Genomic DNA, 13,672 nt, shown 5'->3' with positions numbered 1-13,672 from the left:
GTGTATATAGTAGACGTACTACGATTGTTTCGTTAGGAGTTGAAGCTACTCGCGCGGCGGTCGAACGCGAGCGTACTCGTTTGGAGGCTATTACACCATTTCTAAAGCATCGCTTTATTTGGTTCGACGTGAACATCTTTTTAACACACCTGTTCGCGTAAGTAAAAGCTTTCTATGTAGGGCTGTTTTCTTTCGAACTCGTAGATGAGAAGAACAAGCCAAAGAACGGCGCTTACTACTCACCTGTCTTTACACGCGTAGACATTAGATAGCCGGTAAACTAATAAGATCTACGATAGCGCGTCACTTTATGTCGAGAAAAAGTAACAAACTTCCTTTAAAAGAGATTTCTTCGGATTAAAAGTGAGAATATGTTATTTTTATGTTGAGATCGGACGCTGCAACAGTTTTCGTTATACACGAGTAGAGTACATCCTTCGACTACAAAAAGTGTCGCGCTTTAATTGATCACGCTTGCCAGAAGGGTTTTGACGCGGAAATGCAGCAGCAAAGTTATATATACTGTTACACACTACACGTACGTAGTACATAGTACATAGTACATAGTATATGTATATATATATAACGCATACGTAGTACATGTTCATGTACATGAACATGTACATGTAGATGAAGATAGCGCGAAGATCGCGATGAAGATAGCAAGATGTAAAAATAAATAAAAAGTCTACAGCACCCGGTATTCCCAGGCGGTCACCCATCCAAGTACTAACCGGGCTCGACGTTGCTTAGCTTCAGTGATCGGACGAGAACTGGCGTTTTCAACGTGATATGGCCGTAGACACTGATGCGCTCTTCGAGACACGCTATTAACGCAGAGTTATAATAATGCTCACCAAGCCGTGACTATATTGTCCAATGGGCGTTCGCTGATTATTGCCACGTTTCTCATTTAGCGTCTGTTGAAGCTTACTAAATGTCTACGGCCATATCACGTTGAAAACGCCAGTTCTCGTCCGATCACTGAAGCTAAGCAACGTCGAGCCCGGTTAGTACTTGGATGGGTGACCGCCTGGGAATACCGGGTGCTGTAGACCTTTAGTTTTTATCAAAATTATACTAATTTAGAATTTTCAAGCTTCTTTAATTCACTCTATCTCTTGATATAGAATAAAAAATCATTTCCGCTTGAAAGTCTTTTAATTCGCTCTATCTCTTGATGTAAAATAAAAAATCATTTCCGCTTGAAAGTCTTTTAATTCGCTCTATCTCTTGATGTAAAATAAAAAATCATTTCCATTTAAAAGTCTTTTAATTCGCTCTATCTCTTGATTTAAAACAAAAAATCATTTCCATTTAAAAGTCTTTTAATTCGCTCTATCTTTTGATATAAAATAAAAAATCATTTCCATTTAAAAGTCTTTTAATTCGCTCTATCTTTTGATATAAAATAAAAAATCATTTCCATTCAAAGGTTTTAGCCGAAACTGGATAATATGAATATTATTAGTACTTGATGCTATCCGGCTAGCTTCAATCTCCTCATCTTCACCAGCCATGCGCCGCTGCTACCCGTGTATTTTAAAGAGGATATAATTTCGATTCGTTTTCATTTTGCGCGGCGTAATAGCTCAAGAAACTCGCGTTAAGATTTCCTTTTAATTGCGCAACTCGTATGTCGGCGTTACGAGTTTACCTAAAAGCTAAAATAAATAACTAAACGAAACTCGACTCGGCCTTTCGCCGCAAAATACGCATTCTCGTAATGTAAACTCGAGCGATCGTCTTCGATCGTGATGAAACAAAACCGTACTCGCGGATGCGTAAAAGTCTAAAAGGTAAATTGTGTCAAAAAGTTTCGAAACGAATTACAAACCGGAACGTGGAATCTACGTTACGACGGCAACTAAGTTCGGTGATGAGCGCGGGCCAGCGCGTAGCTAAGGTTGCTCCATCAGTTTTTATCTTTGCGGAATTATCTCTAGCGAAAAGCCTACTTTCGCGTAAGGTCATTTCCACGTGATTATAATTATTTAAAAGGAAAATATTTACCGTAGTTTTCAAAATGCTGACGAAATAATCTAAAGCGCGTGAAGCGGCGGTAACGAGCCTGCAACCTTCGTACGAATCGGCGAGATCTTGAACGCTATGCGTTTAGCCAATGAGTGAACGAGTCGAATATTATCGAGCGCGAACAACTACGCCGTCGAAATATGAGAGTACACACGACTCCTAATTTGCACAATATCAACGATTCGTTTGAGCCGGGAATATTCGTTACGCAATGGCAAAGTTTTAAGCTATGCGTTCGAAGTAACTCGATAGCTTTTCATAGCTAATGAGCGAGCTGGACGAATAACCGGCAGCGCGATTGACCGCTCTTTCAAATATTGAGAGAGCGAACGAATCCTAGTTTACATGGTACGCATGAATGTTTCGTTGCAGCGCGATTAACCGCTCTTTCAGATGTTGAGAGAGCAAACGAATCCTAATTTACACGTGTATATAGTAGACGTACTACGATTGTTTCGTTAGGAGTTGAAGCTACTCGCGCGGCGGTCGAACGCGAGCGTACTCGTTTGGAGGCTATTACACCATTTCTAAAGCATCGCTTTATTTGGTTCGACGTGAACATCTTTTTAACACACCTGTTCGCGTAAGTAAAAGCTTTCTATGTAGGGCTGTTTTCTTTCGAACTCGTAGATGAGAAGAACAAGCCAAAGAACGGCGCTTACTACTCACCTGTCTTTACACGCGTAGACATTAGATAGCCGGTAAACTAATAAGATCTACGATAGCGCGTCACTTTATGTCGAGAAAAAGTAACAAACTTCCTTTAAAAGAGATTTCTTCGGATTAAAAGTGAGAATATGTTATTTTTATGTTGAGATCGGACGCTGCAACAGTTTTCGTTATACACGAGTAGAGTACATCCTTCGACTACAAAAAGTGTCGCGCTTTAATTGATCACGCTTGCCAGAAGGGTTTTGACGCGGAAATGCAGCAGCAAAGTTATATATACTGTTACACACTACACGTACGTAGTACATAGTACATAGTACATAGTATATGTATATATATATAACGCATACGTAGTACATGTTCATGCTCATGAACATGTACATGTACATGTACATGTAGATAAAGATAGCGCGAAGATCGCGATGAAGATAGCAAGATGTAAAAATAAATAAAAAGTCTACAGCACCCGGTATTCCCAGGCGGTCACCCATCCAAGTACTAACCGGGCTCGACGTTGCTTAGCTTCAGTGATCGGACGAGAACTGGCGTTTTCAACGTGATATGGCCGTAGACACTGATGCGCTCTTCGAGACACGCTATTAACGCAGAGTTATAATAATGCTCACCAAGCCGTGACTATATTGTCCAATGGGCGTTCGCTGATTATTGCCACGTTTCTCATTAGCGTCTGTTGAAGCTTACTAAATGTCTACGGCCATATCACGTTGAAAACGCCAGTTCTCGTCCGATCACTGAAGCTAAGCAACGTCGAGCCCGGTTAGTACTTGGATGGGTGACCGCCTGGGAATACCGGGTGCTGTAGACCTTTAGTTTTTATCAAAATTATACTAATTTAGAATTTTCAAGCTTCTTTAATTCACTCTATCTCTTGATATAGAATAAAAAATCATTTCCGCTTGAAAGTCTTTTAATTCGCTCTATCTCTTGATGTAAAATAAAAAATCATTTCCGCTTGAAAGTCTTTTAATTCGCTCTATCTCTTGATGTAAAATAAAAAATCATTTCCATTTAAAAGTCTTTTAATTCGCTCTATCTCTTGATTTAAAACAAAAAATCATTTCCATTTAAAAGTCTTTTAATTCGCTCTATCTTTTGATATAAAATAAAAAATCATTTCCATTTAAAAGTCTTTTAATTCGCTCTATCTTTTGATATAAAATAAAAAATCATTTCCATTTAAAAGTCTTTTAATTCGCTCTATCTTTTGATATAAAATAAAAAATCATTTCCATTCAAAGGTTTTAGCCGAAACTGGATAATATGAATATTATTAGTACTTGATGCTATCCGGCTAGCTTCAATCTCCTCATCTTCACCAGCCATGCGCCGCTGCTACCCGTGTATTTTAAAGAGGATATAATTTCGATTCGTTTTCATTTTGCGCGGCGTAATAGCTCAAGAAACTCGCGTTAAGATTTCCTTTTAATTGCGCAACTCGTATGTCGGCGTTACGAGTTTACCTAAAAGCTAAAATAAATAACTAAACGAAACTCGACTCGGCCTTTCGCCGCAAAATACGCATTCTCGTAATGTAAACTCGAGCGATCGTCTTCGGTCGTGATGAAACAAAACCGTACTCGCGGATGCGTAAAAGTCTAAAAGGTAAATTGTGTCAAAAAGTTTCGAAACGAATTACAAACCGGAACGTGGAATCTACGTTACGACGGCAACTAAGTTCGGTGATGAGCGCGGGCCAGCGCGTAGCTAAGGTTGCTCCATCAGTTTTTATCTTTGCGGAATTATCTCTAGCGAAAAGCCTACTTTCGCGTAAGGTCATTTCCACGCGATTATAATTATTTAAAAGGAAAATATTTACCGTAGTTTTCAAAATGCTGACGAAATAATCTAAAGCGCGTGAAGCGGCGGTAACGAGCCTGCAACCTTCGTACGAATCGGCGAGATCTTGAACGCTATGCGTTTAGCCAATGAGTGAACGAGTCGAATATTATCGAGCGCGAACAACTACGCCGTCGAAGTATGAGAGTACACACGACTCCTAATTTGCACAATATCAACGATTCGTTTGAGCCGGGAATATTCGTTACGCAATGGCAAAGTTTTAAGCTATGCGTTCGAAGTAACTCGATAGCTTTTCATAGCTAATGAGCGAGCTGGACGAATAACCGGCAGCGCGATTGACCGCTCTTTCAAATATTGAGAGAGCGAACGAATCCTAGTTTACATGGTACGCATGAATGTTTCGTTGCAGCGCGATTAACCGCTCTTTCAGATGTTGAGAGAGCAAACGAATCCTAATTTACACGTGTATATAGTAGACGTACTACGATTGTTTCGTTAGGAGTTGAAGCTACTCGCGCGGCGGTCGAACGCGAGCGTACTCGTTTGGAGGCTATTACACCATTTCTAAAGCATCGCTTTATTTGGTTCGACGTGAACATCTTTTTAACACACCTGTTCGCGTAAGTAAAAGCTTTCTATGTAGGGCTGTTTTCTTTCGAACTCGTAGATGAGAAGAACAAGCCAAAGAACGGCGCTTACTACTCACCTGTCTTTACACGCGTAGACATTAGATAGCCGGTAAACTAATAAGATCTACGATAGCGCGTCACTTTATGTCGAGAAAAAGTAACAAACTTCCTTTAAAAGAGATTTCTTCGGATTAAAAGTGAGAATATGTTATTTTTATGTTGAGATCGGACGCTGCAACAGTTTTCGTTATACACGAGTAGAGTACATCCTTCGACTACAAAAAGTGTCGCGCTTTAATTGATCACGCTTGCCAGAAGGGTTTTGACGCGGAAATGCAGCAGCAAAGTTATATATACTGTTACACACTACACGTACGTAGTACATAGTACATAGTACATAGTATATGTATATATATATAACGCATACGTAGTACATGTTCATGTACATGAACATGTACATGTAGATGAAGATAGCGCGAAGATCGCGATGAAGATAGCAAGATGTAAAAATAAATAAAAAGTCTACAGCACCCGGTATTCCCAGGCGGTCACCCATCCAAGTACTAACCGGGCTCGACGTTGCTTAGCTTCAGTGATCGGACGAGAACTGGCGTTTTCAACGTGATATGGCCGTAGACACTGATGCGCTCTTCGAGACACGCTATTAACGCAGAGTTATAATAATGCTCACCAAGCCGTGACTATATTGTCCAATGGGCGTTCGCTGATTATTGCCACGTTTCTCATTAGCGTCTGTTGAAGCTTACTAAATGTCTACGGCCATATCACGTTGAAAACGCCAGTTCTCGTCCGATCACTGAAGCTAAGCAACGTCGAGCCTGGTTAGTACTTGGATGGGTGACCGCCTGGGAATACCGGGTGCTGTAGACCTTTAGTTTTTATCAAAATTATACTAATTTAGAATTTTCAAGCTTCTTTAATTCACTCTATCTCTTGATATAGAATAAAAAATCATTTCCGCTTGAAAGTCTTTTAATTCGCTCTATCTCTTGATGTAAAATAAAAAATCATTTCCGCTTGAAAGTCTTTTAATTCGCTCTATCTCTTGATGTAAAATAAAAAATCATTTCCATTTAAAAGTCTTTTAATTCGCTCTATCTCTTGATTTAAAACAAAAAATCATTTCCATTTAAAAGTCTTTTAATTCGCTCTATCTTTTGATATAAAATAAAAAATCATTTCCATTTAAAAGTCTTTTAATTCGCTCTATCTTTTGATATAAAATAAAAAATCATTTCCATTCAAAGGTTTTAGCCGAAACTGGATAATATGAATATTATTAGTACTTGATGCTATCCGGCTAGCTTCAATCTCCTCATCTTCACCAGCCATGCGCCGCTGCTACCCGTGTATTTTAAAGAGGATATAATTTCGATTCGTTTTCATTTTGCGCGGCGTAATAGCTCAAGAAACTCGCGTTAAGATTTCCTTTTAATTGCGCAACTCGTATGTCGGCGTTACGAGTTTACCTAAAAGCTAAAATAAATAACTAAACGAAACTCGACTCGGCCTTTCGCCGCAAAATACGCATTCTCGTAATGTAAACTCGAGCGATCGTCTTCGATCGTGATGAAACAAAACCGTACTCGCGGATGCGTAAAAGTCTAAAAGGTAAATTGTGTCAAAAAGTTTCGAAACGAATTACAAACCGGAACGTGGAATCTACGTTACGACGGCAACTAAGTTCGGTGATGAGCGCGGGCCAGCGCGTAGCTAAGGTTGCTCCATCAGTTTTTATCTTTGCGGAATTATCTCTAGCGAAAAGCCTACTTTCGCGTAAGGTCATTTCCACGTGATTATAATTATTTAAAAGGAAAATATTTACCGTAGTTTTCAAAATGCTGACGAAATAATCTAAAGCGCGTGAAGCGGCGGTAACGAGCCTGCAACCTTCGTACGAATCGGCGAGATCTTGAACGCTATGCGTTTAGCCAATGAGTGAACGAGTCGAATATTATCGAGCGCGAACAACTACGCCGTCGAAATATGAGAGTACACACGACTCCTAATTTGCACAATATCAACGATTCGTTTGAGCCGGGAATATTCGTTACGCAATGGCAAAGTTTTAAGCTATGCGTTCGAAGTAACTCGATAGCTTTTCATAGCTAATGAGCGAGCTGGACGAATAACCGGCAGCGCGATTGACCGCTCTTTCAAATATTGAGAGAGCGAACGAATCCTAGTTTACATGGTACGCATGAATGTTTCGTTGCAGCGCGATTAACCGCTCTTTCAGATGTTGAGAGAGCAAACGAATCCTAATTTACACGTGTATATAGTAGACGTACTACGATTGTTTCGTTAGGAGTTGAAGCTACTCGCGCGGCGGTCGAACGCGAGCGTACTCGTTTGGAGGCTATTACACCATTTCTAAAGCATCGCTTTATTTGGTTCGACGTGAACATCTTTTTAACACACCTGTTCGCGTAAGTAAAAGCTTTCTATGTAGGGCTGTTTTCTTTCGAACTCGTAGATGAGAAGAACAAGCCAAAGAACGGCGCTTACTACTCACCTGTCTTTACACGCGTAGACATTAGATAGCCGGTAAACTAATAAGATCTACGATAGCGCGTCACTTTATGTCGAGAAAAAGTAACAAACTTCCTTTAAAAGAGATTTCTTCGGATTAAAAGTGAGAATATGTTATTTTTATGTTGAGATCGGACGCTGCAACAGTTTTCGTTATACACGAGTAGAGTACATCCTTCGACTACAAAAAGTGTCGCGCTTTAATTGATCACGCTTGCCAGAAGGGTTTTGACGCGGAAATGCAGCAGCAAAGTTATATATACTGTTACACACTACACGTACGTAGTACATAGTACATAGTACATAGTACATAGTATATGTATATATATATAACGCATACGTAGTACATGTTCATGCTCATGAACATGTACATGTACATGTACATGTAGATAAAGATAGCGCGAAGATCGCGATGAAGATAGCAAGATGTAAAAATAAATAAAAAGTCTACAGCACCCGGTATTCCCAGGCGGTCACCCATCCAAGTACTAACCGGGCTCGACGTTGCTTAGCTTCAGTGATCGGACGAGAACTGGCGTTTTCAACGTGATATGGCCGTAGACACTGATGCGCTCTTCGAGACACGCTATTAACGCAGAGTTATAATAATGCTCACCAAGCCGTGACTATATTGTCCAATGGGCGTTCGCTGATTATTGCCACGTTTCTCATTAGCGTCTGTTGAAGCTTACTAAATGTCTACGGCCATATCACGTTGAAAACGCCAGTTCTCGTCCGATCACTGAAGCTAAGCAACGTCGAGCCCGGTTAGTACTTGGATGGGTGACCGCCTGGGAATACCGGGTGCTGTAGACCTTTAGTTTTTATCAAAATTATACTAATTTAGAATTTTCAAGCTTCTTTAATTCACTCTATCTCTTGATATAGAATAAAAAATCATTTCCGCTTGAAAGTCTTTTAATTCGCTCTATCTCTTGATGTAAAATAAAAAATCATTTCCGCTTGAAAGTCTTTTAATTCGCTCTATCTCTTGATGTAAAATAAAAAATCATTTCCATTTAAAAGTCTTTTAATTCGCTCTATCTCTTGATTTAAAACAAAAAATCATTTCCATTTAAAAGTCTTTTAATTCGCTCTATCTTTTGATATAAAATAAAAAATCATTTCCATTTAAAAGTCTTTTAATTCGCTCTATCTTTTGATATAAAATAAAAAATCATTTCCATTTAAAAGTCTTTTAATTCGCTCTATCTTTTGATATAAAATAAAAAATCATTTCCATTCAAAGGTTTTAGCCGAAACTGGATAATATGAATATTATTAGTACTTGATGCTATCCGGCTAGCTTCAATCTCCTCATCTTCACCAGCCATGCGCCGCTGCTACCCGTGTATTTTAAAGAGGATATAATTTCGATTCGTTTTCATTTTGCGCGGCGTAATAGCTCAAGAAACTCGCGTTAAGATTTCCTTTTAATTGCGCAACTCGTATGTCGGCGTTACGAGTTTACCTAAAAGCTAAAATAAATAACTAAACGAAACTCGACTCGGCCTTTCGCCGCAAAATACGCATTCTCGTAATGTAAACTCGAGCGATCGTCTTCGGTCGTGATGAAACAAAACCGTACTCGCGGATGCGTAAAAGTCTAAAAGGTAAATTGTGTCAAAAAGTTTCGAAACGAATTACAAACCGGAACGTGGAATCTACGTTACGACGGCAACTAAGTTCGGTGATGAGCGCGGGCCAGCGCGTAGCTAAGGTTGCTCCATCAGTTTTTATCTTTGCGGAATTATCTCTAGCGAAAAGCCTACTTTCGCGTAAGGTCATTTCCACGCGATTATAATTATTTAAAAGGAAAATATTTACCGTAGTTTTCAAAATGCTGACGAAATAATCTAAAGCGCGTGAAGCGGCGGTAACGAGCCTGCAACCTTCGTACGAATCGGCGAGATCTTGAACGCTATGCGTTTAGCCAATGAGTGAACGAGTCGAATATTATCGAGCGCGAACAACTACGCCGTCGAAGTATGAGAGTACACACGACTCCTAATTTGCACAATATCAACGATTCGTTTGAGCCGGGAATATTCGTTACGCAATGGCAAAGTTTTAAGCTATGCGTTCGAAGTAACTCGATAGCTTTTCATAGCTAATGAGCGAGCTGGACGAATAACCGGCAGCGCGATTGACCGCTCTTTCAAATATTGAGAGAGCGAACGAATCCTAGTTTACATGGTACGCATGAATGTTTCGTTGCAGCGCGATTAACCGCTCTTTCAGATGTTGAGAGAGCAAACGAATCCTAATTTACACGTGTATATAGTAGACGTACTACGATTGTTTCGTTAGGAGTTGAAGCTACTCGCGCGGCGGTCGAACGCGAGCGTACTCGTTTGGAGGCTATTACACCATTTCTAAAGCATCGCTTTATTTGGTTCGACGTGAACATCTTTTTAACACACCTGTTCGCGTAAGTAAAAGCTTTCTATGTAGGGCTGTTTTCTTTCGAACTCGTAGATGAGAAGAACAAGCCAAAGAACGGCGCTTACTACTCACCTGTCTTTACACGCGTAGACATTAGATAGCCGGTAAACTAATAAGATCTACGATAGCGCGTCACTTTATGTCGAGAAAAAGTAACAAACTTCCTTTAAAAGAGATTTCTTCGGATTAAAAGTGAGAATATGTTATTTTTATGTTGAGATCGGACGCTGCAACAGTTTTCGTTATACACGAGTAGAGTACATCCTTCGACTACAAAAAGTGTCGCGCTTTAATTGATCACGCTTGCCAGAAGGGTTTTGACGCGGAAATGCAGCAGCAAAGTTATATATACTGTTACACACTACACGTACGTAGTACATAGTACATAGTACATAGTACATAGTACATAGTATATGTATATATATATAACGCATACGTAGTACATGTTCATGCTCATGAACATGTACATGTACATGTACATGTAGATGAAGATAGCGCGAAGATCGCGATGAAGATAGCAAGATGTAAAAATAAATAAAAAGTCTACAGCACCCGGTATTCCCAGGCGGTCACCCATCCAAGTACTAACCGGGCTCGACGTTGCTTAGCTTCAGTGATCGGACGAGAACTGGCGTTTTCAACGTGATATGGCCGTAGACACTGATGCGCTCTTCGAGACACACTATTAACGCAGAGTTATAATAATGCTCACCAAGCCGTGACTATATTGTCCAATGGGCGTTCGCTGATTATTGCCACGTTTCTCATTAGCGTCTGTTGAAGCTTACTAAATGTCTACGGCCATATCACGTTGAAAACGCCAGTTCTCGTCCGATCACTGAAGCTAAGCAACGTTGAGCCCGGTTAGTACTTGGATGGGTGACCGCCTGGGAATACCGGGTGCTGTAGACCTTTAGTTTTTATCAAAATTATACTAATTTAGAATTTTCAAGCTTCTTTAATTCACTCTATCTCTTGATATAGAATAAAAAATCATTTCCGCTTGAAAGTCCTTTAATTCGCTCTATCTCTTGATGTAAAATAAAAAATCATTTCCGCTTGAAAGTCTTTTAATTCGCTCTATCTCTTGATGTAAAATAAAAAATCATTTCCATTTAAAAGTCTTTTAATTCGCTCTATCTTTTGATATAAAATAAAAAATCATTTCCATTCAAAGGTTTTAGCCGAAACTGGATAATATGAATATTATTAGTACTTGATGCTATCCGGCTAGCTTCAATCTCCTCATCTTCACCAGCCATGCGCCGCTGCTACCCGTGTATTTTAAAGAGGATATAATTTCGATTCGTTTTCATTTTGCGCGGCGTAATAGCTCAAGAAACTCGCGTTAAGATTTCCTTTTAATTGCGCAACTCGTATGTCGGCGTTACGAGTTTACCTAAAAGCTAAAATAAATAACTAAACGAAACTCGACTCGGCCTTTCGCCGCAAAATACGCATTCTCGTAATGTAAACTCGAGCGATCGTCTTCGGTCGTGATGAAACAAAACCGTACTCGCGGATGCGTAAAAGTCTAAAAGGTAAATTGTGTCAAAAAGTTTCGAAACGAATTACAAACCGGAACGTGGAATCTACGTTACGACGGCAACTAAGTTCGGTGATGAGCGCGGGCCAGCGCGTAGCTAAGGTTGCTCCATCAGTTTTTATCTTTGCGGAATTATCTCTAGCGAAAAGCCTACTTTCGCGTAAGGTCATTTCCACGCGATTATAATTATTTAAAAGGAAAATATTTACCGTAGTTTTCAAAATGCTGACGAAATAATCTAAAGCGCGTGAAGCGGCGGTAACGAGCCTGCAACCTTCGTACGAATCGGCGAGATCTTGAACGCTATGCGCTTAGCCAATGAGTGAACGAGTCGAATATTATCGAGCGCGAACAACTACGCCGTCGAAGTATGAGAGTACACACGACTCCTAATTTGCACAATATCAACGATTCGTTTGAGCCGGGAATATTCGTTACGCAATGGCAAAGTTTTAAGCTATGCGTTCGAAGTAACTCGATAGCTTTTCATAGCTAATGAGCGAGCTGGACGAATAACCGGCAGCGCGATTGACCGCTCTTTCAAATATTGAGAGAGCGAACGAATCCTAGTTTACATGGTACGCATGAATGTTTCGTTGCAGCGCGATTAACCGCTCTTTCAGATGTTGAGAGAGCAAACGAATCCTAATTTACACGTGTATATAGTAGACGTACTACGATTGTTTCGTTAGGAGTTGAAGCTACTCGCGCGGCGGTCGAACGCGAGCGTACTCGTTTGGAGGCTATTACACCATTTCTAAAGCATCGCTTTATTTGGTTCGACGTGAACATCTTTTTAACACACCTGTTCGCGTAAGTAAAAGCTTTCTATGTAGGGCTGTTTTCTTTCGAACTCGTAGATGAGAAGAACAAGCCAAAGAACGGCGCTTACTACTCACCTGTCTTTACACGCGTAGACATTAGATAGCCGGTAAACTAATAAGATCTACGATAGCGCGTCACTTTATGTCGAGAAAAAGTAACAAACTTCCTTTAAAAGAGATTTCTTCGGATTAAAAGTGAGAATATGTTATTTTTATGTTGAGATCGGACGCTGCAACAGTTTTCGTTATACACGAGTAGAGTACATCCTTCGACTACAAAAAGTGTCGCGCTTTAATTGATCACGCTTGCCAGAAGGGTTTTGACGCGGAAATGCAGCAGCAAAGTTATATATACTGTTACACACTACACGTACGTAGTACATAGTACATAGTACATAGTACATAGTATATGTATATATATATAACGCATACGTAGTACATGTTCATGTACATGAACATGTACATGTACATGTAGATGAAGATAGCGCGAAGATCGCGATGAAGATAGCAAGATGTAAAAATAAATAAAAAGTCTACAGCACCCGGTATTCCCAGGCGGTCACCCATCCAAGTACTAACCGGGCTCGACGTTGCTTAGCTTCAGTGATCGGACGAGAACTGGCGTTTTCAACGTGATATGGCCGTAGACACTGATGCGCTCTTCGAGACACGCTATTAACGCAGAGTTATAATAATGCTCACCAAGCCGTGACTATATTGTCCAATGGGCGTTCGCTGATTATTGCCACGTTTCTCATTAGCGTCTGTTGAAGCTTACTAAATGTCTACGGCCATATCACGTTGAAAACGCCAGTTCTCGTCCGATCACTGAAGCTAAGCAACGTCGAGCCCGGTTAGTACTTGGATGGGTGACCGCCTGGGAATACCGGGTGCTGTAGACCTTTAGTTTTTATCAAAATTATACTAATTTAGAATTTTCAAGCTTCTTTAATTCACTCTATCTCTTGATATAGAATAAAAAATCATTTCCGCTTGAAAGTCTTTTAATTCGCTCTATCTCTTGATGTAAAATAAAAAATCATTTCCGCTTGAAAGTCTTTTAATTCGCTCTATCTCTTGATGTAAAATAAAAAATCATTTCCATTTAAAAGTCTTTTAATTCGCTCTATCTCTTGATTTAAAACAAAAAA

General features: G+C 39.9%; 12 non-coding genes across 12 annotated transcripts; 6 read left to right on the top strand and 6 right to left on the bottom strand.

Moving 5' to 3' along the window:
• Positions 1–685: 685 nt before the first annotated feature.
• Positions 686–804, bottom strand: LOC137408959 (5S ribosomal RNA). Its single transcript, XR_010980208.1, has one exon. It is a non-coding gene; the product is annotated as a 5S ribosomal RNA (ribosomal RNA).
• Positions 805–939: 135 nt separating this feature from the next.
• On the top strand, positions 940–1,058 carry LOC137409417 (5S ribosomal RNA). Its single transcript, XR_010980638.1, has one exon. It is a non-coding gene; the product is annotated as a 5S ribosomal RNA (ribosomal RNA).
• Positions 1,059–3,157: 2,099 nt separating this feature from the next.
• LOC137408958 (5S ribosomal RNA) lies at positions 3,158–3,276 on the bottom strand. The gene has a single exon (XR_010980207.1). It is a non-coding gene; the product is annotated as a 5S ribosomal RNA (ribosomal RNA).
• Positions 3,277–3,410: 134 nt separating this feature from the next.
• On the top strand, positions 3,411–3,529 carry LOC137409416 (5S ribosomal RNA). The gene has a single exon (XR_010980637.1). It is a non-coding gene; the product is annotated as a 5S ribosomal RNA (ribosomal RNA).
• Positions 3,530–5,672: 2,143 nt separating this feature from the next.
• Positions 5,673–5,791, bottom strand: LOC137408956 (5S ribosomal RNA). Its single transcript, XR_010980205.1, has one exon. It is a non-coding gene; the product is annotated as a 5S ribosomal RNA (ribosomal RNA).
• A 134-nt stretch (positions 5,792–5,925) lies between these two features.
• On the top strand, positions 5,926–6,044 carry LOC137409307 (5S ribosomal RNA). The gene has a single exon (XR_010980534.1). It is a non-coding gene; the product is annotated as a 5S ribosomal RNA (ribosomal RNA).
• Positions 6,045–8,150: 2,106 nt separating this feature from the next.
• On the bottom strand, positions 8,151–8,269 carry LOC137408955 (5S ribosomal RNA). The gene has a single exon (XR_010980204.1). It is a non-coding gene; the product is annotated as a 5S ribosomal RNA (ribosomal RNA).
• A 134-nt stretch (positions 8,270–8,403) lies between these two features.
• LOC137409415 (5S ribosomal RNA) lies at positions 8,404–8,522 on the top strand. Its single transcript, XR_010980636.1, has one exon. It is a non-coding gene; the product is annotated as a 5S ribosomal RNA (ribosomal RNA).
• Positions 8,523–10,691: 2,169 nt separating this feature from the next.
• On the bottom strand, positions 10,692–10,810 carry LOC137408954 (5S ribosomal RNA). The gene has a single exon (XR_010980203.1). It is a non-coding gene; the product is annotated as a 5S ribosomal RNA (ribosomal RNA).
• Positions 10,811–10,944: 134 nt separating this feature from the next.
• LOC137409295 (5S ribosomal RNA) lies at positions 10,945–11,063 on the top strand. The gene has a single exon (XR_010980523.1). It is a non-coding gene; the product is annotated as a 5S ribosomal RNA (ribosomal RNA).
• A 1,988-nt stretch (positions 11,064–13,051) lies between these two features.
• Positions 13,052–13,170, bottom strand: LOC137408953 (5S ribosomal RNA). The gene has a single exon (XR_010980202.1). It is a non-coding gene; the product is annotated as a 5S ribosomal RNA (ribosomal RNA).
• A 134-nt stretch (positions 13,171–13,304) lies between these two features.
• Positions 13,305–13,423, top strand: LOC137409413 (5S ribosomal RNA). The gene has a single exon (XR_010980634.1). It is a non-coding gene; the product is annotated as a 5S ribosomal RNA (ribosomal RNA).
• The last annotated feature ends 249 nt before the right edge of the window (positions 13,424–13,672 follow it).

Source organism: Watersipora subatra, chromosome 11 (assembly GCF_963576615.1).
Source record: "Watersipora subatra chromosome 11, tzWatSuba1.1, whole genome shotgun sequence".
Lineage (NCBI taxonomy): Eukaryota > Metazoa > Bryozoa > Gymnolaemata > Cheilostomatida > Watersiporidae > Watersipora > Watersipora subatra.
Note: the sequence above shows the minus strand (reverse complement) of the source record. Positions and strands in the feature narration are given on the sequence as shown.